This window comes from Dendrobates tinctorius, unplaced genomic scaffold (genome assembly GCF_039654945.1).
Source record: "Dendrobates tinctorius isolate UK_male_01 unplaced genomic scaffold, ASM3965494v1 ptg000013l, whole genome shotgun sequence".
Lineage (NCBI taxonomy): Eukaryota > Metazoa > Chordata > Amphibia > Anura > Dendrobatidae > Dendrobates > Dendrobates tinctorius.
Genome location: NW_027361681.1, coordinates 4,099,762 through 4,125,858, shown reverse-complemented (window position 1 = coordinate 4,125,858; position 26,097 = coordinate 4,099,762). Strand labels below are relative to the sequence as shown.

The 26,097-nt window shown below is 43.1% G+C and overlaps 1 protein-coding gene across 3 annotated transcripts in view; it reads right to left on the bottom strand.

Annotated features, from left to right (window-relative positions):
• PNPLA7 (patatin like domain 7, lysophospholipase) overlaps positions 1-26,097 on the bottom strand; it is a 339,713-nt gene that overhangs the window by 272,017 nt on the left and 41,599 nt on the right. Inside the window, exon 2 of one of the 3 annotated variants that reach the window (XM_073558323.1) lies at positions 7,465-7,527. The exons of the other annotated variants lie outside the window; for them this stretch is intronic. The gene's annotated coding sequence lies outside the window, so the exon portion shown is untranslated. The remainder of the gene's footprint in view (positions 1-7,464; positions 7,528-26,097) is intronic. 3 annotated transcript variants of the gene reach the window in all.

Here is a 26,097-nt window from a genome sequence, read left to right as displayed (position 1 = left end):
TTTGACGAGCGTCTGATGTGCCTAAACAGTGGAAACCCCCCACAAGTGACCCCATTTTGGAAACTAGACCCCCTAAGGAACTTATCTAGATGTGTGGTGAGCACTTTGAACCCCCAAGTGTTTCAATAAAGATTATAATGCCCAGGCGTGAAAATATAAAATCCTGTTTTGTTCCCACATAAATGATCATTTAGTCCCCAATTTTTAATTTTCCCAAGAGTAACAGGAGAAATTGGACCCCAAAAGTTGTTGTCCAATTTGTCCTGAGTACCCCGATACCCCACATGTGGGAGAAAACTACTGTTTGGGCACACGTCAGGGCTCGAAAGGGAAGTAATGACGTTTTGGAAAGCAGACTTTGATGGAATGGTCTGCGGGCGTCATGTTCCATTTGCAGAGCCCTTGATGTTCCTAAACAGTAGAAACCCCCCATAAGTGACCCCATTTTCGAAACTAGACCCCCTAAGGAACTTATCTAGATGTGTGGTGAGCACTTTGAACCCCCAAGTGTTTCACTAAAGATTATAATGCCCAGGTGTGAAAATATAAAATCCTGTTTTGTTCCCACATAAATGATCATTTAGTCCCCAATTTTTAATTTTCCCAAGAGTAACAGGAGAAATTGGACCCCAAAAGTTGTTGTCCAATTTGTCTTGGGTACTCTGGTACCCCACATGTGGGAAAAAACTGTTTAGGCACACGTCGGGGCTCGAAAGGGAAGTAGTGTTGTTTTGGAATGCAGACTTTGGTCTGCTGGCGTCATGTTCCATTTGCGGAGTCCCTGATGTGCCTAAACAGGAGAAAACCCCACATATGACATCATTTTGGATACTAGACCCCCAAAGAACAAATCTAGATGTGCCCCCAACTAATCTAATGTAAATTAGTAGTGCATGGAGGTGTGGTACAATTTGAAGCAATCCTTCATGCACAGGCCAGGTTTTTCGGGGCAGGTGTCGCATTGATAAGTGGTGTCCCTGCGTATTCCTTTTTTGTAACACACTCGACACCTTTTTTGCGGCTTACCTTTTCTTGGGGTTGGCGGGACCACCCCCGGAAAATGCTGACCTGGGACAATACGAGCACCTTCAGTTCCTTAAGTACTGGGGCCCGCTCCTTCCTGAGCGCCAAACATCAGGGCCTTAACCACTACCTCCTGGAACTGAGGGTACGTCGTATCGCTGGGGCATGCGCATTGTGACAGCAGGAATGCGTTGAGCATTGCCATTTGGACGAGGTGCACGGCCAGCTTTTTGTACCACGCCTTGGCCTTCCTCAATGCATTGTACGGTTGGAGGAGTTGATCGGAGAGATCAACGCCCCCCCATGTTTTTGTTGTACCCCACTACACGTCGGTTTGCGGACCTGTGTAGAGGTACCCCGTACAGTGCAGAAGGTACTGCTATCACCCTGTATGGTGGTCAAGAGATGACATCTCTCTTGTCCTTGTACTTGACCACCAGCAGGTGGTCGCTACATTGGGCTCTGCTCTCACCTTTTCGGAGCATCTGCCCAAGTAGCGTCTTCGGGAGGCCTCTCTGATTTTTGCGGACAGTACCGCAGGCTGCGGTACGTCGCTCAGAGAGGGATTTGTAGAGTGGGATGCTGGTATAAAAGTTATCAGTGTAGAGGTGATAACCTTTATCCAGCAGTGGGTGCACCAAATCCCACACAATTTTCCCACTCGCTCCCAGGAAAGGAGGACACTCAGGGGGTTCAATCCGGTTGTCCTTCCCTTCGTAAACTCTAAACTTGTGGATGTACCCTGTGGTACTCTCACACAACTTATAGAGTTTGATTCCGTACCGTATTGCACTTAAACACACGGGCTGATGACCGGATCATGCAGCTTTATATGAAAATCCCTATTATAATTGCCAGACCTGAATTAACAAGCATTTCTCACCTACTGTGTCCCCCCATTTCCTTGTAGATTGTAAGCTTGCGAGCAGGGACCTCACTCCTAATGTCACTGTTTGAATTGTCTTAACTTGTATTGAATTTATTGTCTGTACATGTCCCCGCTTAATTGTAAAGTGTTGCAGATTATGTTGGCGCTATATAAATAAAAATTATTATTATTATTACCTGGCCCTCTTACTGGGCAGGTATTGACGGAATCGCAGCCTTCCCTTGAAGTGAACCAAGGACTCATCCACGCAGATGTCCCTTTGGGGCACGTACACTTCAGCAAACTTTTTGTTGAAGTGTTCGATGACCGGCCGAACTTTGAACAGACGGTCAAAGTTGAGGTCATCTTGTGCGGGACACAAAAAAAAAAAAAAAAAGAAAACGGCAGGCACAAACTCTGATAAGTGAACTGTGTCACTTATCCAAGTTTCGCAGCTGCGGGATGTGTGTACGGAGGGGCTAAGGAAAAAAAAGCGAGCTCGAGTGTTGATCAGTGAACTGCGTCACCAATCAACGCTCGGCGGCTGCGCACGGAGGTGGCACAAAAGTGGGGTGGAGGGGGGTAAAAATAGGGAGAAGGGGGATTGGGGTGGATGAAGAGAGATTGGGCAGGGATCAACAGTTAGGGTTGTAGTTAGGTGGCACAAAGGGGTGTGAAAAAAATGAAAAACGGCAGGCACAAGCTTGGATAAGTGACGTGTGTCACTTATCCAACTTTTGCGGCTGCGGGATGTGTGTACGGAAGTGGCGCAAAGGGGGCTAAGGAAAAAAAAGCGAGCTCGAGTGTTGATCAGTGAACTGCGTCACCAATCAACGCTCGCCGGCTGCGCACGGAGGTGGCGCAAAAGTGGGGTGGAGGGGGATAAGAGGGGGGATGAAGATAGATTGGGCAGGGGATCAGGGATCAATTAACACTTACAGTTGTAGTTTTCTTTCTTCTTTCTTCTGCAGGGATTGTGATGATACAAGATGTGGCACCACAGGAGCTCTTGCTGCGTCCGACCTCTCTGCAGGAATCCTCAGCTAGAGTGAGGACCCCTGCACTCAGGTCAGACAGGTCAGAGGCAGGTCACAGAGCGGTCACATTGCTGCTGTGATCTGTCATTGGTGGGATCGAATGATTACATCGATCCCACCAATCCCTGATCTGCCTGGTGACCATGGCAACTGCCTAGAATCGCCATAGCACCGATCCTGGCCGGTACTGGCAGGGCACAGCGGCGATATAGCGCTGCTGTGCACTGCGATTGGCGCGATCGATCAGATCGGCGATCGCGCCAATCCGGGTGCTTTTTGCCGGTGCCTCGATCCCAGCCTAGGACATCATTGTTTCAGCCAAGCTGATTGGCTGAAACAATGAGAAACGCTGCGATTGGCTGTTCAGAATTGAACAGCCAATGACAGCGCTCTGGATGCCGGGGGGGGCGGGATCGCAGCCCGGGATGCCGACGCCATCTTTTGTAAGGTGAGATGGCGTCGGAATTTTAATGCGATCACCGCGACTTTAGTCGCGGTATCGCATTAAAGGGCCCGACGTACTATCCCGTCCACGGTCATACGGGCCCGGGTACCGTGGACGGGATAGTACGTCGGATGTCAGGAAGGGGTTAAATGGATCCCGGTGATTCTGACATTGTTTTCTCGTGACATATTGTACTTCATGTTAGTGGTAAAATCTCATTCATATAACTTGCGTTTATTTGTGGAAAAAAACAAATTTGGCAAAAAATTCGCAATTTTCCAACTTTGAATTTTTATGCCCTTAAATCACAGAGATACGGCACACAGAAAACTTGATAAGTAACATTTCCCACATGTTTACTTTACATCAGCACAATTTGGGAACCAAATTTTTTTTTTTGTTAGGAAGTTATAAGGGTTAAAAGTTGACCAGCGATTTCTCATTTTTACAACACCATTTTATTTTTAGGGACCACATCACATTTGAAGTCACTTTGAGGGGTCTACATGATAGAAAATACCCAAAAGTGACACCATTCTAAAAACTGCACCCCTCAAGGTGCTCAAAATCAGATTCAAGAAGTTTATTAACCCTTCAGGTGCTTCAGAGGAATTTTTTGAATGTTTAAAAAAGAAAATGAACATTTAACTTTTTTCACAAAAAAAATTCCCCCAGGTCCTATTTTTTTATTTTACCAAAGGTAACAGGAGAAATTGGACTGCAAATGTTATTGTGCAATTTGTCCTGAGTACGCTGATACCTGATATGTGGGGGGAAACCACTGTTTCAGCGGATGGCAGAGCTCAGAAGGGAAGGAGCGCCGTTTGACTTTTTCACTGCAAAATTGGCTGGAATTCAGATCAGACGCCATGTCACGTTTGGAGAGCCCCTGATGTGCCGAAACAGTGGAAACCCCCCACAAGTGACCCCATTTTGGAAACTAGACCACCCAAGGAACTTATCTAGATATGTGGTGAGCACTTTGAACCCCCAAGGGCTTCACAGAAGTTTATAACGTACAGCAGTACAATTAAAAAAATCATACTTTTTCCACAAAAATTATCTTTTCACCCCCAATTTTTTATTTTCCCAAGGGTAACAGGACCCCAAAAGTTATTGTGTAATTTGTCCTGAGTACGCTGTTACCCCATATATGGGTGTAAACCACTATTTGGGTGCATGGCAGAGCTCGGAAAGGGAAGCAGTGCAAATTTGACTTTTTTGGCTGGAATTGATATCAGACGCCATGTCGCGTTTGGAAAGCCCCTGATGTACCAAAACAATGGAAACCCCCCCCCACAAATGACATAATTTTGGAAACTAGACCCCCCAAGGAACTTATCTATATGTGTGGTGAACACTTTGAACCCCCAATTTTTTATGGTAAGAGGAGAAATTGGACCCCAAAAGTTGTTGTCCAATTTGTCCTGAGTACGCTGATATCCCCTATGTGGGAGAAAACTACTGTATGGGCACACGTCAGGGCTCGGAAGGGAAGTAGTGACGTTTTGGAATGCAGACTTTGATGGAATGGTCTGCGGGTGTCATGTTGCCTTTGGAGAGCCCCTGATGTGCCAAAACTGTGGCAATCCCCCACAAGTGACCCCATTTTGGAAACTAGATACCCCAAGCAACTTATCTAGATGTGTGGTGAGCACTATGAGCCCCCAAATGCTTCACAGAAGTTTATAACGCCCGTGCGTGAAAATAAAAAAAAGTCATTTTTTCCACAAACATTATCATTTAGTCCCCTTTTTTTATTTTCTCAAGGGTAAGAGGAGAAATTGGACCCCAAAAGTTGTTGTCCAATTTGTCCTGAGTACGCCGATATCCCATATGTGGGAGAAAACTACTGTATGTGGAAACATCGGGGCTCGGAAGGGAAGTAGTGACATTTTGGAATGCAGACTTTGATGGAATGGTCTGCGGGTGTCATGTTGCCTTTGGAGAGCCCCTGATGTGCCAAAACTGTGGAAACCCCCCACAAGTGACCTCATTTTGGAAACTAGACACCTCAAGGAACTAATCTAGATGTGTGGTGAGCACTATGAACCCCCAAGTGCTTCACAGAAGTTTATAACATAGAGCATATAAATAAAAAAAATCATTTTTTTTCCACAAAAATGATATTTTTGCCCCCAATTTTTTATTTTCCCAAGGGTAACAGGAGAAATTGGACCCCAAAAGTTGTTGGACAATTTGTCCTGAGTAGGCTGATACCCCATATGTGGAGGCAAACCACTGTTTGGGCGCATGGTAGAGCTTGGAAGGGAAGGATAACCGTTTGACTTTTTCAATGCAGAATTGGCTGGAATTGAGATCAGACGCCATGTTGCATTTGGAAAGCACCTGATATGCCCAACCAGAGGAAACCCTCCAATTCTAACTCCAACCCTAACCCCAACACAGCCCTAACCCTGTTCTCAGCACTAACCCTAACGGGAAAATGGAAATACATTTTTTTTTAATTTTATTATTTTTCCCTAACTAAGGGGGTGATAAAGGGAGGTTTGATTTACTATTTATGGCAGGTTTTTATGTTTGGCAGCTGTCGCACGCTAAAAGACGCTTTTTATTGTAAAAACAGTATTTGCATCACCACATATTCAGAGCTATAATTTTTCCGTATTTTGACCCACCGAGTCTTGTGAGGTCTTCTTTTTTGCGGGACGAGTTGACGTTTTTATTGGTTCCCTTTTCGGGCACGTGATATTTTTTGATCGCTTTTTATGCCGATTTTTGGGACGCAGAATGAACAAAAACCAGCGTTTCATGAATTTCTTTTGGGGGGTGCGTTAACACAGTTCCACGTCCGGTAAAATTGATAAAGCGGTTTTATTCTTCGAGTCAGCATGATTACAGCGATACCTCATTTATGTTGTTTTTTATGTTTTGGCGCTTTTATACAATAAAAACAATTTTATATAAAAAATAATTATTTTTGCATCACTTTATTCAGCGAGCTATAACTTTTTTTATTTTTTCGCTGATGACGCAGTGTCACGGCTCGTTTTTTGTGGGACAAGATGACGTTTTCAGCGGTACCATGTTTATTTATATCCGTCTTTTTGATTGCGCGTTATTGCACTTTTTGTTCAGCAGTATGATAAAGCATTATTTTTTGCTTTGTTTTTTATTTTTTAAGGGGTTCACTAAAGGGGTTAACTAGTAGGACAGTTTAATAGGGCGGGTCGTTACGGACGCGGCGATGCCAAATATGTGTACTTTTATTGTTTTTTTAATTTCCAAAAAATGAATTAGGGAATTAATTAAGCGATTTTTTTTATAAATTATTTTTATTTTTTTTTACTTTATTACTTTGTCCCGGGGGGGGGGGGGGGGGGACATCACTGTCTTGTGTCAGATCGATGATGTGACACATCACACAGCGCTGTGACAGATCAGCGATCTGACAGGCGCTGCACAAGGCTTCCTCATGCCTGCGCTCTGCAGGCACTGCGGAAGCCGCCTCCCTGCAGGCCCCCGAAGGCCGTATTGGATCCGGGGGCCTGCAGGGAAGGAGACCATCGGAGCAGCGCAGTGCATCGCGCTGCTCCGGTGGTCTCAGGAAAGCACGGAGGTAGCCCCCTCCCTGCCGATGCTTCCCTGTTCCTCCGGTACACTGCGATCATGTTTGATTGCAGTGTGCCAGGGGTTAACATAGTGCCGGGTGTCAGCTGTGATAATCAGCTGACACCCGGCCGCGATCAGGGGCGCTCCCCCCTGGGGGCGCCTCTGATCGCGATGACGTACTATCCCGTGCCCGGTCATAGGGGCCCGGGTACCGTGGACGGGATAGTACGCAAGATGTTAGAAAGGGGTTAATATAAAGTACATTTATACTAAGCTGTTATGGCTAAGACCTTTTTTGCGATTATTCTAAAGAGGAAAAAAAATTGCATTGATTGAAAAGATTACGGTATATACAATTTATTGTAATGCACTTTCTGCAAAATTGCAGACAAAAAAAAAAGAAAAGAAAAAAAACAGTTTTATAAACCAGAAAGTTAAGGGTATAGGTTAGAAGGAAAGATATAGAGCCAGAAGAACAGATGCTTTTCAGCAGACAGGATGGAGAAAAGGAGACCTACCTCCCGTAAGGGCTGCATGAACGAGGTCTGGAGCTCAGGCATTATGGGAAAGAAAGTCCACAACTAGTGATAGGGTCAGCATTAAAAACAGGAGACAGAAAGGAAAGCAGGGAGATAGTTAATGCTCAACCACAAAGGTTAGGAAGGAAAGGCAGATGCACCAACCTGATAACAGGTAACCTCTATTTAATTGACATTCATACATTACATATAAACACACACACTACCGTTCAAAAGTTGAGGGTCACTTAGAAATTTACTTATTTTTGAAAGAAAAGCACAGTTTTTTTCCAATGAAGCTAACATTAAATGATTCAGAAATACACTCTATACATTGTTAATGTGGTAAATGACTATTCTGGCTGCAAACGTCTAGTTTGTAATGCAATATCATCATAGGTGTATAGAGGCCCATTTCCAACAACCATCACTCCAGTGTTCTTATGGTAATTTGTGTTTGCTAACTGTGTAAGAAGGCTAATGGATGGTTAGAATACCCTTGAAAACCCGTGTGCAAGTATGATAGCACAGCTGAAAACAGTTTGGCTGATTAGAGAAGCTATAAACCTGACCTTCCTTTGAGCTAGTTGAGAATCTGGAGCATTACATTTGTTGGTTCCATTAAACTCTCAAAATGGAAAGAAAAAAAAAGTTTCATGAGAAACTCGACAGTATTCTTGTCCTTAGAAATGAAGGCTATTCCATGCGAGAAATTGCCAAGAAACTGAAGATTTCTTACAACGGTGTGTACTACTTCCTTCAGAGGAGAGCACAAATAGGCTCTAACCAGAGTAGAAAGAGAAGTGGGAGGACCTGCTGCACAACAACTGAGCAACAAGACAAGTACATTAGAGTCTGTAGTTTGAGGAGTCGACGCCTCACAGGTCCTCAACTGGCAGCTTCATTAAATAGTAAATGCGACTTCCTGTTCCGGCGCTGCCATGTGCAGACTCATGTGAGGGAGCTCCCGCTGACCGCCGCAAATACTCTGCATTTACACAGAGCCCTGACTCACAAAAGGTACTGGGATAATTGTGAGACCATCTGGGACCGTCCGCAATATGGATCGGTTTGTCACGAGAGGCGCAGGGAAGGAGCAGAGGGAGGAGGAGGTCGGAGGAGGCCTGCAGAGTGGGAGCACAGTAATGGCGACGGAGACACAGGCACAAACAGGGCAAGCACATGAGGAGATAGAACGGGAGGAGGAAGCCCCAGAGAAAGAAGGAAATTTCAGCCAGGGGGAGACAGTGGAGGCAAGAGGCACATTGGAAACGCAGCTACATGCTCATGGCTCATTAAACTTTAAACAGCTAGCAAAAGAAATGGCATCATACCTTGCTGAAGACTTTAAGCAGGCAGTAGCTGACATGATCCAATCTACCACTAAAGAGCTGCAAAGCAAGATGACTCATCAGGAGCAGAAACTGCAGGAAGCCGAGCAGAGAATTTCTGAGGCGGAGGACAAAGTTATTCAGCTAGAAAAACAAGCCAGTGACTTAAAGAAACAAGCCTTCTACACTGTGGATAAACTAGAGGATCTGGAGAATAGGTCTCGCAGAAGCAATCTGAAAATGATAGGCCTCCCAGAGACAAACACACAGCAGCTAAATGATATCTATGAGGTGGAATTGCCAAAAGCACTGGGACTGTCATATAACTGCAGAGTGGAGCGTGCACACCGGATAGGCCCCCCCGAGAGAGGCCTCTGAGGCTGAAAGGGACAGGAATAAACAGAATAACAAGGAAGCTCAGAGACCACGCCAGGCAGTGGCAAAGTACTTGAACTTTAAAGATAAGGAAGAATTCCTCAGGGCTTATAAAGGAAGAAGGCGACCACTGATAATTCAGGGACATAAAGAACTTTTATTTGGAGACTATTCAGCAGAGGTGACACGGAGAAGAAGGGCATTCAGCGAAGCATGCACTCTGTTTAAACGCAACATCAGATTCTAGCTAAACTACCCAGCAATGCTGCGTTTTAGGACAAGAGATGGTGTGATGAGGTAATTTACAGATCCCAAGGAGGCCATGAAAATTATGTCCCAGCAGCAACCTTCATCTGGCCAACAATCACCTGAAAATACCAGCCCACCGAGAGAGGAGACAGGGGGAGATGCTGGGGACGAGAGGGGGAGACCCTATCCGTATAGCCTGAGGTCGGATTTGCATTTGGAAGGAGATAATGAAGGAGAGACAATGGCTCAAGGCCCCTTTACATTTAGCGATGCACCAGCGATCCGACCAGCGATCCGACCCGGTCAGGATCGTTGGTGCATCGCTAAATGATCGCTAGTGAGCTGTCACACAGGCAGACCTCACAGCGATGCAGCGCACGATACTCACCTTTCACATACAGCGATCCTGACGTCCTCCCGCCTCCACGCGTCGCTCGTCGTCACATCAGGAAGCCCAGCAGGAAGCTGACGACGAGAAATGGAGCCGGACATTCTCACGCGATCAGCGATGGACAGCGGGGGAGCTGGTCGGAGGTAAGTATCACACATAGCGATATCGCTATAACGTCACAAAATCGGTGACGTTATAGCGATATCGCTATGTGTAAAACCCCCTTAAGGAACAAAGAACCCGAATGACAAGGGCGTTCAGGAAGAACCAAACAAGACAGAATACCAAATGATCTAATGCTTATGAGAAAGTGTCAAGATTTATCCTGGGTTCAGCATAAGTATGACTGGAATACCTCACATGATAATACGAAGATGGAAGGGAGAAATTTTTGTGGTCCAGGCTGAGCTACAGAAAGACTAATTACACTCCCAATCACCTAAAATAGGAAGACGTACAGTAATAAGGGATATCATCTGTACAAAACTTACAAATTTACAGGTATATTCACCCGACCGGGTCAATATCAGACGGAACTATGTATGTTCAAGGAAGACTACAGGACAGCTGGTGGAGAGATCCCCCCTTCTCCTATTTCTTTTTTTTTCTCTTTTTCCCATCTTATTTCTTTTCACAGGTTCTGTTGGTCTGAATGTAGACTTTGGGGTGCTGAGTTAATTGGTCTGCAAGCTGATCATACTGGCTGATGGCGAATTTGTGACTTCCAGGTTTATGGACATTGTGAGGTTTTCACAACAAAAAGACGTATATAAAGTTGGGATAATGATGACCAGATGTGATGTATATACTAGGTAGAAGACAAGATCTTCATTGAATGTTGATGGGAGTATTTTGTGTTAAATTAAGATATCTTCCAGTGGGAAAGTATCATACAAATGCTAGGTTCACATTGGGAGATATTGCTTGGGAGGATGAAGGGGGTGGGAGTAAAATATTTTTATACCTCTCTGAAATCAAAAAGAAGAGATGGAGAAGGACTTTAAGATAATATGGTTGTGAGTATTAAGATATTAGGAAATTGGTATGATAAATTAAGGGAAATAGATGTTGATCGAAGATTTCAGAGTTTCAAGATTACATGAGGGTCAGGGCTCAGATAGAGAATGGATATAAAATAGGTACAACATGATAAATATGGGATAATAGGCGGGCGGGAAATTGTTTCTCTTTTGGTTTGGATAATGGCGGAAAAAAGAGGAGTCAACAAAGAGGTTGTTATATGGAGAGAGGGTGAGATGAGAAGGGGGGGAAAGGGAGGGAGGGAAGTTAAAGTTCATGAGCCCACTACTACTGTACTAATAAATTTATTACTGACTGAGATGACATTGACAGGTAGTTCATACCTGAGAGGGAGAAGCTTCACACGTCCTCGCAGAAGAAACCATTTTGCAATTAAAAATGGTTAGATTAATAACATGGAATATAAAAGGGTTGCGCTCACCACATAAAAGGATGATGATACTTCGTCACCTGAAAAATGGAAAGCAGATATAGCCTTGCTTCAGGAGACACACTTGGGTAAAGAAGACTTTTTTAGAATGAAGAAATTATGGGTGGGAGAAGTTTATGGTTTTAGCTCGGTAGACAGAAAAGCAGGAGTCCTAATACTTATACATAAAGCATTGGCACACAGAGTTTCATCCGTAGAAATGGACCAGGAGGGTAGGGAAATCCGTTTGAAATTAGAGATAAATAATGAAAGTATTACCCTGTATGATATATATGCCCCGAACAAAAATCAAAAGAAATTTTTTATGTCCTTACAGAACAAAATACTGGCTGATAGTGGCAACAACATGATCATAGGAGGAGATTGTAATGAGGTGCTTACGGAGGAAGAGGACAGGAAAGGGAGCTTATTAAGATTAAATCCAGGAGAAGGGAAGAGATAAAGGGGGAAAAAGGTTATTTGGAAGATATGATATCGAATTGGCAGCTGAAAGAAGCGTGGAGAACGTCACACCCTATGGATCGGGAATTTTCACATTACTCTCATGCACACAAGACATGGTCGAGAATAGACATGTTCTTTGTGTCAGATAAGATACTACACAAAATGTGTGATGTCAATATTGAGGACATGGTGATATCTGATCATAGCCCTATATCTCTAGACTTAGCTGACGCACATCAGAAAGGGACGGGCTATTTATGGCGATTTCCAGGAAACATGACAAAAGAGCAAGATTTTGTGAAACGGATGGGGGAATGGTGGACAGAATTTGCAATGTATAATGAGGAGCACAAAACTAACCCTAGACTATATTGGGAAACAGCAAAGGTGGTGAAAAGGGGAAACATCATGGCTTACACGCTGAGAATAAAAAAAACGAATAAAAGAGCAGTACTTAGCAGCAAGCAGCAAAGTTAGAAGCAGAAACAAACACAGAGAGCACAGAATGACAATTGTGCAGAAATATCCTGCAGTAAAACATATAGCAGTAGTCAGCAAGTGCTGATAAAAAGAGGATAACAAATACAGGGTATTTAGTCGATAGGTTTTTTAGCAAAAAAATGTATACCAAGCTGCCTCACGCGTCAAGGTAACCCGTATTGATGCAGTCCCCATCTAATGTATTTAAAACCTGAACATGTGAACAGTGTCTAAATGAACAGGATGAAGACAGGCACTTCCTAGTATGGGCACGTGGTGCAAGCCAGCTCTTTATGTGCATGTCACACAAGAGAGTGGTGGGGTCTCTCAAATCATGCATAGGCACGGAAAAAAACTGGATTAAGAACACATGTGACATGCACACATATGAACAAGTCGGTAGGACACTGTTCATACCACCCACTGACTAACACAAACAGAGGGGGGCGTGGCCTGCATGCAGACCAGAGGCGCCACATAACTCACAGGCTCCTGCTTCTCCGGACTTAAACCGGCTAATAATAGCACTGTATATTACCTCTCCTCCTCCCTGTGCACAGTAACGGCTCCTGGAAGGTCCTGGGCACATGATGACCCGAGGGAGAGCGCAGAAACGCAGTTCCCCGCCGAAGCTCCCGGACTTCTTCCCCCGAGGACAAACTGCACATGCTGCAGGTAAAATGGCTGCAGCTTCCCCTTCAGCTTCCTCACACTCATCTGGTGACTCTGGGGGGAGGGGGGCTTCTGAGACTCACAGCAACCTGTCTCCTATTACTAAAGGAGACATGAGAGACTTTTTGGCCTCCATTCGTGCTTCCCTAAAGGAAGACATGCAGTCCATGCTGCAGGAGATAAGAGGGGAAGTCTCGTCCCTGGGGGAGAGAACTGCTCATGTCGAGAGCAAGATGGCTGAATATGCCAAGACTATAAATGCACTAGTGAATGAGAACGAAGCTTTGACACAGGATATGGCTGTGGTCCAGGATAAGATGTATGATCTGGAAGATAGATCACGGAGGAATAATGTGCGTGTCAGGGGCATACCGGAGGACATTCCAGATAAGGATCTGGCTGACTTTTTGCTTAAATTCATGCAAACTGTACTCCCAACCTTGCTCCCCAGGGATTTCCTGATTGACAGGATAAATAGACTCCCCAAACCCCGGCATGTGGACACAGCCTTGCCCAGAGACACTTTGGCGCGCGTCCACTTCTATACTACCAAAGACGCCTTCATGCAGGGAAAGAGGAAACCCCCTGAGCTCCCTGCTGAATACCAAGGCTTACAGGTGTTCCCAGGTTTATCAGCGTCCACGCTGGCAAGGAGGCGAGAATTCGCTCATGTTTATAAAGCACTACGTGATGTTCATAGCCAATACAAATGGGGATTCAATCCTGTCAGGCTGATAATATCTTATGAAGGTCATGGTGTGGTCTGCCAATCTCCCAAACAGGCTGAGAACAAGCTAACCGATTGGAAGATTTCCTTTGCTCCCCGCCAGAACCCGATGGGAAAGAAAATTGTTCAGGACTGGATTCAAACTTGAAGAGGAGGATGAGATGCTGTCCGGATGCAGGACTCTGCTATGAGGGTGCTACGGATTTTGTCACCGTTTTTTTTTTTTCTTCTTTTTGCTCCAGCACCCCGTCCAAGATAACTCTCGGTTATTTTCCATCTTTTTGGGAGTGAACCTTGGAACTGCCCTGAGCTGGCATTTACCTGCAGTCTAGGACTGACCATTCAGGCGTTTCACTGCCTGATTAGCCTGGCCTTTGGCCTAGTGGCTGCATGACTTTGTGTTTAGAATTTTTTTTACTTTTCTCTGTGTTTTGTTTCCCATGTCTCCTTTTTTTTAGGTGCACCTCCGAGATGGGTCTTTTTAATGTGGTTACTGTGGTTCTCTATGTTGCCAACACACGAGCCCAGATGCGGATGATGTGGGTTCATGAAGATGTATGTGTGATAGCAAGTTTTATAATGTATAATTATGAGTGTTACCATTATGTCTTTAAATGTTAGGGGGTTGAATTCCCCCTGTAAGAGGTCCATCCTATGGAAAGAGGTGAAAAAAATCAGGTGCAGAGATTATCTGCCTGCAGGAGACGCAGCTGCGTCACCCACAGTTCCCTAATATTTACTTTGCTAATAACACTAAAAAGGCTGGGGTGTGCATCATCTTTAAAAATACATTAGCCATCAATTGTATTCGGAAGGTAGCGGATCCTGCGGGCAGATTTCTGTCCCTCATATGCACATTGAATGGCTAGTTGCACACTATCACTGTCATCTACGCCCCAAATCATTCGCAACAGACATTTATCCGCAAATTACTACATAGAGTGGATGGTCTGGCGCAGGGTGAAAAGATATACTGTGGAGACTTTAATCTTCCCATGGACAGGGATCTAGACTGCTCACGAGGTGGCATTCGGCCTAGGGGGGAGTTGAAAGGCATAGCCAAAGAATATCATCTACACGATTTCTGGAGGTACTCCCATGCGAGTGAAAAAGATTATACCTTTTATTCCTTCCGACACCGTACATATACTCGGATAGACCATATTCTGTTGGATACTTCGGTTCTTCCTAGGTGCGTCTCCTCCAGCATAGGATTACCTGGTCTGACCATGCTCCCATTGTGTTACAGTTAGCGTTAAAACATCATGCGAACCCTGCTTTTCGGTGGCGTCTGAACCCGTCTCTTTTACTAAATGAGGTGACGTGTGGTATCTCTACCGAGTTGACTCACTACTTCCATGTTAACGATAATGGGGAAGTTTCAGATGAAATGCTATGGGCTGCGCATAAAGTGGTTATACGGGGATATCCCATACAACAATCCTCCATACTGAAGCGTAATAGAGGGATTCAGGATGACCTCTTAGCTAGACTTGACCAGTTGGAATCACTGAATAAAACTTCACCCTCGCAGGCGGTGTCGGATGAGATATACGGGGTTCGCCTTCAGTTGCGGGAGGTTTTGCTTTCTGCCCATGCCCGTAATTTACGTAAGCTTAAAACTCACTTTTACGCCATTGGAGATAGGGCAGGAGCAATACTGGCACGTAGGGTACGTAAACGAGAGGCTAAATCCAGAATAGATGGTTTACAAGATCAGAATGGGTGTCTGGTTAGGAATCCGATTGACATCGCGGAGACATTTGTAAAGTACTACTCCCATTTATATAACTTACAGTCTGACCAGCAGACCCGTTAACCTACTCAGGTAGCAATCAATTCATATTTGCAATCAGTTAATTTACCGCGTGTATCCCAGAACAATTATTATTGTTAAATGCCCCATTTACAGAAGAGGAGATCAAAAAAACTATTAAAAGCAGTAAGCTACACACCGCGCCTGGTCCGGATGGACTTTCAAATGAATATTATCGCACTTTTCAGGAACTTCTGGCCCCATATCTATTGAGGTTGTTTTCAAGTTGGCGTGATTCAGGCAAAAGTTGCTGCCCCTAATTTGGAAGCTACTATTACCACTCTCCCTAAGCCAGGTAAGACCCCTGATAGTCTTGGGAATTTTAGACCCATTGCTTTATTGAATTGTGATTTAAAGATATATACCAAATTGCTAGCCTCCCGCCTTCATTTGATAATCCCCTCTCTTGTCTCTCCTGACCAGGTCGGTTTTGTGGCTGGCCAGGAAACCAAGGATCGTACCCGCCAAATGTTGAATCTCATTAGGGTGGTGGAACTGTCGGGCCTTCCAAGTGCATTCCTGTCCTTGGACGCTGAGAAGGCCTTTGATAGGGTGCACTGGGGATATTTGGGAAGTGTTCTTAGGAAGTTTGGTTTGGAGGGCCCCATCCTTTCGGCGATTTTAGCCATATATTCCACCCCATCTGCCAGAGTCCTAGCCTCTGGGTTTGTATCTACCCCCTTTTTGATCACTAACGGGACGCGACAGGGATGCCCACTATCCCCCATTATATTTGCATTATGCATGGAGCCACTGGCGGAGAAAATCCATCTTAACTCTGATATCTCAGGTTTGATGGTGGGCCTGGCTGCTCACAAGATCGGTCTTTACGCGGACGACGTCATCATAGCCTGTGTGGACCTGGAGCGGTCGTTTTCGGCCGTCATGGTTGAACTAGAGGAGTTTGCGTCAGTATCCTATTACAAATTGAATGCATCCAAATCACTGGTATTCCCTGTCGCGGTCCCTTTGGTCACCAGCTGAATTAGAGAATAAGTTTCCCTTTCGTTGGACTGATCAGGGTATCCCTTACCTTGGTATAAAGCTTACACACTCTCAACATATAGAGGCGAAATATACGGCTTTATTCAGATAAAGACTAAGCTGGACACCTTACATCTGTTTATGACCTCCTGGGTGGCTAGAATTAATATTTTCAAGATGAAAATTCTCCCCAAGATATTTTATTATTTCAGATGTCTCCCTTTGAGGGTCCCAAGCAAAATTATAACAAACCTTCAGCGCTTAACAAACAAATACATATGGGCCCACAAAACTCAAGTGGCCAAGTCCCTTTTGTATTACCCTTATGATCAGGGGGGAATGGGATTGCCAAATTTGATGGCGTATTATAAGGCCTCAGTGGTAGCAGCTAGATAAGGATCATAGATGGTTGCAAATCGAAAATTTCTATGCGACTAGAGGTTCCACCCGATTTATGTTAGAGGTTGAAGCCTTTGGGCCGCGGCCTTGTAATCTCCCTCTACCAACCATGTCTACTGCACTGCATTTTTGGAGACAGACGGTCCCGACTCTTATTAAAATCCCGTTAACTGAAGTGTCACTGAAGGCGCTAGAATTACAAATCCCGTATATAGATTTACAGTCATGGGTACTGGCTGGGGTAAAATCACTTCATCAGCTGTGTGACGGCACAGCGATTAAGCCGTTTGACCGCCTAGTTGCAAAACACCCAGATATTCGACATAGATCTTATCAGTTTTTGCAACTAAGACATCTTATACACACTACACAACCGTCGTACTTCTTTAATTCTAACCTAGACCGTACAGTAAATGGCCTCTTCCTGGTGCCCGGACCTAGGACTCACAATGTATCTATCTTGTATAGAGCCCTGAATGATCCTGACCCAGAGGTTAAACTGCAATTCATGAGACAATGGGAGGATGACTTGCAGGTCACCCTAGCGCCTGATGGGGGGCGGGAGGCGGTTAGAGGTTCAGAGAGTTTCCTCTTGTTTAAACCATCTGGAACAATTGAAAAAAGTCCACTTACGCTGGTACTATTACCCAGTTAAAGTTGCTCACTTTGGCCCTCAGTGCTCCCCATTGTGTTGGAGAGGCTGCGGTATGTTGGGGACACTTAGCCACATGTGGTGGTCGTGCCCAAAATTACTAAATTTTTGGGCTAGTCTAGAGGACGTGATAGCTGAGGTAACTGGGATCCGGATGGCCTTACAACCCAGTAAGGTTTTATTGCATATCGGTTAGGATGAGATCCCGTATGTGTTGAGAGGAATGTTCTCACATTTGTTTATAGCCGCTAGACTGGCAGTGGCATCCAAATGGAGAGTGGCCAGCACTCCGACCATACAATTTGTGATTGACAGGATGAACCTTCATTGCCAATACGAAAGGGCTCTGGTATTATCTGCGTCATCTAAAAAGAAAAAGTCCCAGATTTGGGAACCATGGCTTGGTAGCAGTCTCTCCTTCAATCCACCGTGATGATGCTTGTGCTACTTCGATTCAGGGTCTGATATTCCCTGCTATGTGTCTAGCTTATATGCCACTTTGATATTCAGGAACCTGCACTTTAGCAGATCAGTTTCTGTTAAGACCTTTGATCTAAGTAATTTACAGTCGTATACTTAGGTGTACCTACCCCCTTTTCCCCCCTTATTCCTTGCCTCCTACGTTTGTATGTCTGTTTTCTTGATGCATTATTAATCTACTCTGCACTGTTTGTGGAATTGCTGTGTTTTCATGTTTAACTATGTAAAATTTTAATAAATATGATTTTGGAAAAAAAAAAAAAAAAACCACAAACAGAGAGCACAGAATGACAATTGTGCAGAAATATCCTGCAGTAAAACATATAGCAGTAGTCAGCAAATGATGATAAAAAGATGATAATAAATACAGGGTATTTAGTCGATACTTTTTTTGCAAAAAAATGTATACCAAGCTGCCTCACCGCGTCAAGGTAACCCGTATTGAAGCAGTCCCTATCTAATGTATTTAAAACCTCAACATGTGAACAGTGTCTAAATGAACAGGATGTGCTCTCTGTTTGTGTTTAAGTCAGTGGGTGGTATGAACAGTGTCCTACCGACTTGTTCATATGTGTGCATGTCACATGTGTTCTTAATCCAGTTTTTTCCGTGCCTATGCATGATTTGAGAGACCCCACCCCTCTCTTGTGTGACATACACATAAAGAGCTGGCTTTCACCACGTGCCCATACTAGGAAGCGCCTGTCTTCATCCTGTTCATTTAGACACTGTTCACATGTTCAGGTTTTAAATACATTAGATGGGGACTGCTTCAATACGGGTTACCTTGACGCGGTGAGGCAGCTTGGTATACATTTTTTTGCAAAAAAACGTATCGACTAAATACCCTGCATTTATTATCTTTTTATCAGCACTTGCTGACTACTGCTATATGTTTTACTGCAGGATATTTCTGCACAATTGTCATTCTGTGCTCTCTGTTTGTGTTTAAGTCAGTGGGTGGTATGAACAGTGTCCTACCGACTTGTTCATATGTGTGCATGTCACATGTGTTTTTAATAAAGTTAGGAGCAGCTATACAAAATATAAGAACTCACTACTGGATGAGGATAAAGATAATTGGATGCGGGTCAAAAAAATTTTTGAAGAATGGGCGGAAAAAAAGAGAGCAATTCTATAGAAATCACTGCAGAATTAAATCGGTATGGTGACAAAGCAGGGAGAATACTGGCTAATTTGGCTAGGTGAAGATATGTGGGTACATCTATAATGGCAATTAGATAAAAAAAGGACAACGACTGACTCATCCCAAAGATATAAACAGAGTGCTGGGCAAATTCTATGCTAGGTTATACAAGGATGAGGATCATACAAAAAGGGTAATGAAAAACAATGTATAAGTCATATGGGACAATACAATAATAGTCATATCAAATAGAATCATAGTCAATGCCCCATTACAGTAAAACACCATGGACTGTAACTGACCGGTTGTAAATATTTCCATAAGGAAAAAGGAGGGACGGATCCAAAAAAACAACAACCAATGGTAATAATATAAAATTGCTTTATTATGTGGTAAGGCAAAGAACAAAATGCAATAAAACATGCTACAGTGCTGGTTAATCATTACCAAAAATAGGGACACGGTAGACCATGTTGCCAATAGTATAGAAATATTGCCATATATAACACGAGAAAGAGTCTCTGATCAGGATCCACAAAGATCATACAGAGTCACAACAGTAAGAGATAATAAGATTACCAATAAAACAATACAATGATAATCCCTTTTCTGGCTGGAATATAATGCAGTATAATTATAGGTGACCATTAACAAAGCTTGTAAAAGGAAGATGAATGATAATATTATAATATGAATAATATAATACCAGGATGTGCACGACAGTATGTCCACATAGGTAATATTTGAACAGATGGACTCAGCATTACTAGGTAACAATGCGCCAGTATAATATGAATATTTATAATAGGAATATAATAATAACATGAATTATAAGAACCTGGCACAGTATCATCCAAATATTATTGCTGAGCAAAGGAAATATCCTAGTGCCGTACAAAATGCATCCAGACATACACATCGAATCTATGGTCATCATAGACCTATAACAACTATGTCCTTACAATAATATGACCATAACAAGCTCAATCTTGCGGCACCAATAGTGGAAATAAATGCCCAGCATCCGCTTCATCTGTATGACAGCAGGTCCGTCCGGAAGCCCATACTACATACTGAGCGTCCGTGCTTAATAGTGCGGCCCCAGACGAAGGTGCTTTCCGAAACGCGCGTTGGGGCGGGCACGGGGACCCTCTGTTTGCTTGCACTTGCATCTTTCAGGTAACATACAATATGTGTATAATCCATTTGATTTTTATCGGATGTTTTAGCTATCAACTTGCAGTTGGAGATGGCCTTATAGGTACTTGTAGTGTGTTATTCCCTTGCTGATTGGATCCTGATCAGAGACTCTTTCTCGTGTTATATATGGCAATTTTTCTATACTATTGGCAACATGGTCTACCATGTCCCTATTTTTGGTAATGATTAACCAGCACTGTAGCATGTTTTATTGCATTTTGTTCTTTGCCTTACCACATAATAAAGCAATTTTATATTATGACCATTGGTTGCTGTTTTTTGGATCCGTCCCTCCTTTTTCCTTAAGGATGAGGATCATCAAGATGTAGCGGGTGAGACATGGCTGGGTAGAGTTGATATCCTTAAACTGACGAAGGAGGAATTACAGGATTTAAATGGTTGCATCATGGAGGAAGAAATTAGTATGGCAATAAAAGGACTGGGGGCCAATAAGGCTCCAGGGCCCGATGGATTTAGTGGTTCATTTTATAAGGCGCTGAGTGAGAAAATAGTTCCCATGCTTAAAGAGTTATATAATCACATTTTGCAAGGGGAAGCTATGTCAGAAGGGATGAATACGGCCTACATAAAGCTTCTCCCGAAGGGAGGGAAGGATTTGGAAGACCCTTCGGGATATAGACCGATATCATTAATAAATCAAGATGTTAAACTTCTCTCAAAAATAATGGCAGACAGGCTGGCTAGGATACTGCCTAGATTGACATCAAAGCAACAAGCAGGTTTTGTGAAGGGAAGATCAGCCATTACTAATATAAGGAAAGCCTTGTTATTGCTAGACAAGATTAGAGGGAAGCATTTGGATAAAGGAGAGGATCCAGCTATGGTCACACTGGACGCAGAAAAAGCGTTCGATAATGTGAGGTGGCCATGGCTGGGTCAAGTGTTGGATAAAATAAATCTGGTAGGTCCGTTTAGACAATTTTTGGCGGTACTATATCAGAATCCCAAAGCAAGGTTATACACGCCGGGGTTTCTCTCAGATGCCTTCGAGCTGAAAAAGGGAACGAGGCAGGGGTGCCCGCTGTGCCCATTACTGTTTAATTTGGCGATAGAACCTATGTTGAGATATTTAAGTGATTGCAGTTCCTACAAAGGGATAAAGGTGGGAAATGAGACAGTCAAAAATGCCCTATTTGCAGATGACATAATTCTGTTCATGAACAACCCAGAGGAAGATCTCCCTATGTTGCTGCTTGAAATTGAAAATTTTGGAAAATTTTTGAGGCTGTCGTTTAAATAAGTCTAAATGTGAGATTCTGTTCATGAGGAGTGAGGTAAAACGTGGCCAGGAGAGTAATATAATGGGTATCCCGAAAGTGATAACATCTATAAAGTACTTGGGAATTTATTTGGGGAGAACACCAAAACAGATTTATGATCTCAATTATAAGCCTATCATAGACAAAATAGAGAAGGAGTTGGTCAGGTGGGGAAGTCCACCCCTCTCGCTGCTGGGTCGCTGCCACCTAATCAAAATGACAAGCTTTGCGAGATTACTGTACCCAATGCAAACTATCCCAATGTTAATTCATCACGCAGATGTTCTCAGATTAAACAGAACCTTTTCTAATTTCATCTGGAGGGGTAAAAGGGCGAGATTGGCTATAAGAACTCTAATGCACCCAAAGGAGGGCGGGGGAGTGGGATTGCCAAATATTAGGGGATATAATTTATTGTGTTTAATGAGGAATGTAACAGACTGGATTAAAAAAAAAACGGGGCGATATACTGACTACAAATTGGAAACGGAATTTTGTGGTTTGTGGGACCTGACGGCGCTGCTACATACACCGCTGTCACATATACCGCCAAACATTAAATATTCGGTAATATGTAAATATACCATTGCCACATGGAAGGCAGTAAGAAAAAGACTAAAAATGTCGTGGAGAGTGTCGAAACACCTGAATCCTTGGGCATTTCCTGCCTTTAGATTAGGAAGAGAAAATAAATTATACACAGAGTGGTTGGGGAAAGGTATACAGACGTTAGTGGACTTAATACATCTACAAGAAGGCCGCTGGTTGACGGGATTGGAAGTGATAGACAAATTTGAGCTGCCGAGATTTCATTTGATGTTATATAGTCAATTAAAGCATTATGTATTAGACCTCCTTCAGGATGTGAGGAAGGAAATCGATTCAGAAATATGGGAGGACTTGGTTGCCAAAGACATTGGAGAAATATCTATCACCTCAATATATGGGATGCTGAGGGACATATTGCGCCCTTCAGGGAAGTGCAAAATATTTCACAAATGGGAAAAACATATACCGTACATGATGAAGAACTTGAGCATAAGATTCTGCTACCACGAGTGTAAAAGCACAACCAACATTCAAAAGTGACCAAAACATCAGCCAGAAAGCATTGGTACTGAGAAGTGGTCTGTGGTCCCCATCTGCAGAACCACTCCTTTATTGAGGGTGTCTTGATAATTGCCAATAATTTCCATCTGTTGTCTATTCCATTTGCACAACAGCATGTGAAAGTGATTGTCAGTCAGTGTTGCTTCCTAAGTGGACAGTTTGATTTCACAGCAGTTTGATTTACTTGGAGTTATATTCTGTTTAACCCTTATTTTTTGAGCAGTGTATATGTGTGTGTATATATATATATATATATATATATAATTTACTGATATGTAAAGCCACTCTGCAAAAACACTCTGACATGTACACGGATGCCACGGACGGTCGTATAAGAGGCCAGCATGCAACGCTACAGCAGTCGCTTCAGGGGAAGTTGTGGGAGTAGAGACATTTAGGCCAAGTGCACACGTTGCAGAAAATTTCTGCTCAAAAACCTGAATCCCTTTTTTGCCCGGTTTTGATGCGTTTTTTTCCGCAGCGGTTTCAAACCGCATGGAAGAAGCCAAAATCCGCAAAATTAATTAGCATGCGGCGGTTTTTACCGCGATGCGTTTTTTTTTCGCGGTAAAAAAACGCATCAATGTGCACAAAAAGTGCAAAATGCATAGAAATGACTGGGAAGCTTATTTTTAGCGGTTTCATAGTGAAAATCACGGTAAAAACCGCTAAAAAATGCTGTGTGTGAACACAGCCTTACAGAATTAGAGAAATCAAACCTTTGAAGATCAGCTTTTTTTTTTTTTTTTTTTTTTAAAGAAAAAATAAAAAGTCATCTTCATGATATAAGGTCCCAGGTGTTGGGACCCCCACTAATTTGTATAGAAGTCCAGCTCACCCACGTCTGACCTCACCGCACCTCAGACTCGGATCCGGCCCTGCCCTGGCCGCACAACAATAATGAAAGAAGAAGCGATCCAGCTGAGTGCTCTGGTGATTTATTGAATGCTGTTCAGACAACAGAACGCTGTTTACGCGTTTCTGGCTAGACGCCCTTAATCATAAGTAGTGAATGTTGCCAGTTCCACTATATACCCCCTCTCTGATAGGGGAAATTAAGTGCAAGTGGAAACATATGTGTCAGCAAATAATGCTGTGTTATACAAAAGTGAATAAGTGAAAAAACAAAACCATGAAAAAGAAAAATTATAAAAATGTCTTACTGAAACCACATATAATGCTCTTTCAGATCGTATATAACAAAAAAACTCAACTGAGTTTTATTCTGAGTGAATTTATATATATATATGTGTATAATGACCAATGCAATTTGTAAGTCATTAGATGTATGATTTTTATGGTTCATATTATTAATCATTTTTAGTCATTGATAAACAATGATATAAATAAATGTAGAGCAATTATAAGGGTTTTCACAAAAATAATATCGACATGATATATGATACATGATGGTGGAAAATATACACTTATAGACAATCATTATATATGAATAAAATCCTAAGAACTGGAAACAAGAAGCGAAGACAAAATGGATGAGTTATTTTCAGGATCAGTATGAACAAAGTTCCATAATGGTCAATTCCGATATTGAAGACATGTTCCTTTCTCAAAATTTTTTTATTTTTTTTTCCCAAATCGATCACTGTGGGAATGACCAAACCAACACAAGTGTGAACAATGTCCTGCACTAATCCTTAGGTCATCAATATCAAAGTCCTAGTCAAGTCCTTGAAGAGAAATTCTGACCTTCAGACTGCTTAATCCAACGTTGTTTACTTAAAATCATATGCCTGAAGTCAATCTTTACCCTGTGTCCTTTCCACTGAATACAGTTGTGACTACAATAAAGTATAATCCAGGGAATAGCATACTCCTATGCAACATTACCAGCTCTATGCAGGGAAGAGCGTACTCCCTATGTAACATTATTACCTGTATCCAAGGAACAGCGTACACCTATGTAACTTTTTTACCTCTATCCAGGGAATAGCGTACTCCTATGTAACATTATTACCTGGAACCAGGGAATAGCGTACTCCTTTGTAACATTATTATAAATCACACACTTATAGTTCTACAAATTCTAGTAACGTTGTGGAATTAACAAAATACAAGTTCAATGTTTCTCACAAAGAAAAAAATAATCTTGCGGACAACCTTACAAACATCGGGAAGGGGAAGATTCTGTAATACGGAGGTAAAGAACACCTCTGATTTGTAAACTGCTGTGCAATATGTTGGAGCTATAGAAGTAAAATTATCATAAATTATTTTAACTAACAATAATCCTATAACATTTTGTATGGTTCTTCACATAAAGCAGTGACTCCTTACTGGGCAATGCCCAAATGATTTCTGGTGCCAGCCTACTTATATCAATGAGTGCCCTCAGTGTTAGTGCTCCAGGATTATTGGTAATAATAATACCAGTGGGCCAACAGATGAGGGGGTGGAGGGATGTGTATGGGGCTGGTTCAATACAAAGGGTCTTGGTCCAGGTGATGGGGAGGGATGCCTTGGTTCAGGGGTTGGAGGCAGGAAGTTTTAGGAGGATGAGTTTGATGTATCCTACTTTAGCGCTGATACATAAAGTCTGGGAAGCAATTAAAAAGATTAGGGGTTTGGAACACTTGACAAATTTTTCCCCGATATGGCAAAAAGGAGACTCTACCGGAATTTGTTAAAATGGGAGAATTTAAAAATTGGATGATACTGGGAATACCATACATGGTTCAGGTGCAGGACGTGCAGGGACTGGTGCCCTTTGGAAAGTTGCAGGAAGATTATGGGCTACAGGAGGTCTGCAGATCTCAATATGGGCAGTTTAGGCATGCTTATGTTACGCCGAGTATATTGATTATGTCTGTGCAGAGGGAGGAACAAAATGGGTAGTGTCAGGCATTTATAAGGATCTAATGCATACTTTTTTAATAATTATCCTATTAGAGCAGGGTTTCCCAACTCCAGTCCTCAAGGCACACCAACAGATCATGTTTTCAGGATTTCCTTAGTATTGCTCAGGTGATAATTGCTTCACCTGTGCAATACAAAGGAAATCCTGAAAACATGATCTGTTGGTGTGCCTTGAGGACTGGAGTTGGGAAACCCTGTATTAGAGCACAGGGGAAATGGGAGGAGTTGGGTAGGATAGAGGTAGATAAATGGGAAGTGATTATGGAATATATTATCGCTGAGTGAACCGGGCAGACTCTTGCAGATATATGTACTCCATAGAGTATATAGGACTCCTGAACGGCTGTATAGAGCGGGTCTGAGACAGACTTCTGAGTGTCCTCAGTGCTGAATGGAGGGGGCTGGAATTCTCCATATATTATGGCAGTGTCCGGATCTGAACCCATACTGGATAGCGGTGCTTAATGCCATAGGAGGAGTGTATGGTTGTAGAATTGAGAGGGATCCTGTGGTGTGTATACTGGGATATGTGGAGGAGGTCCAGGTACATA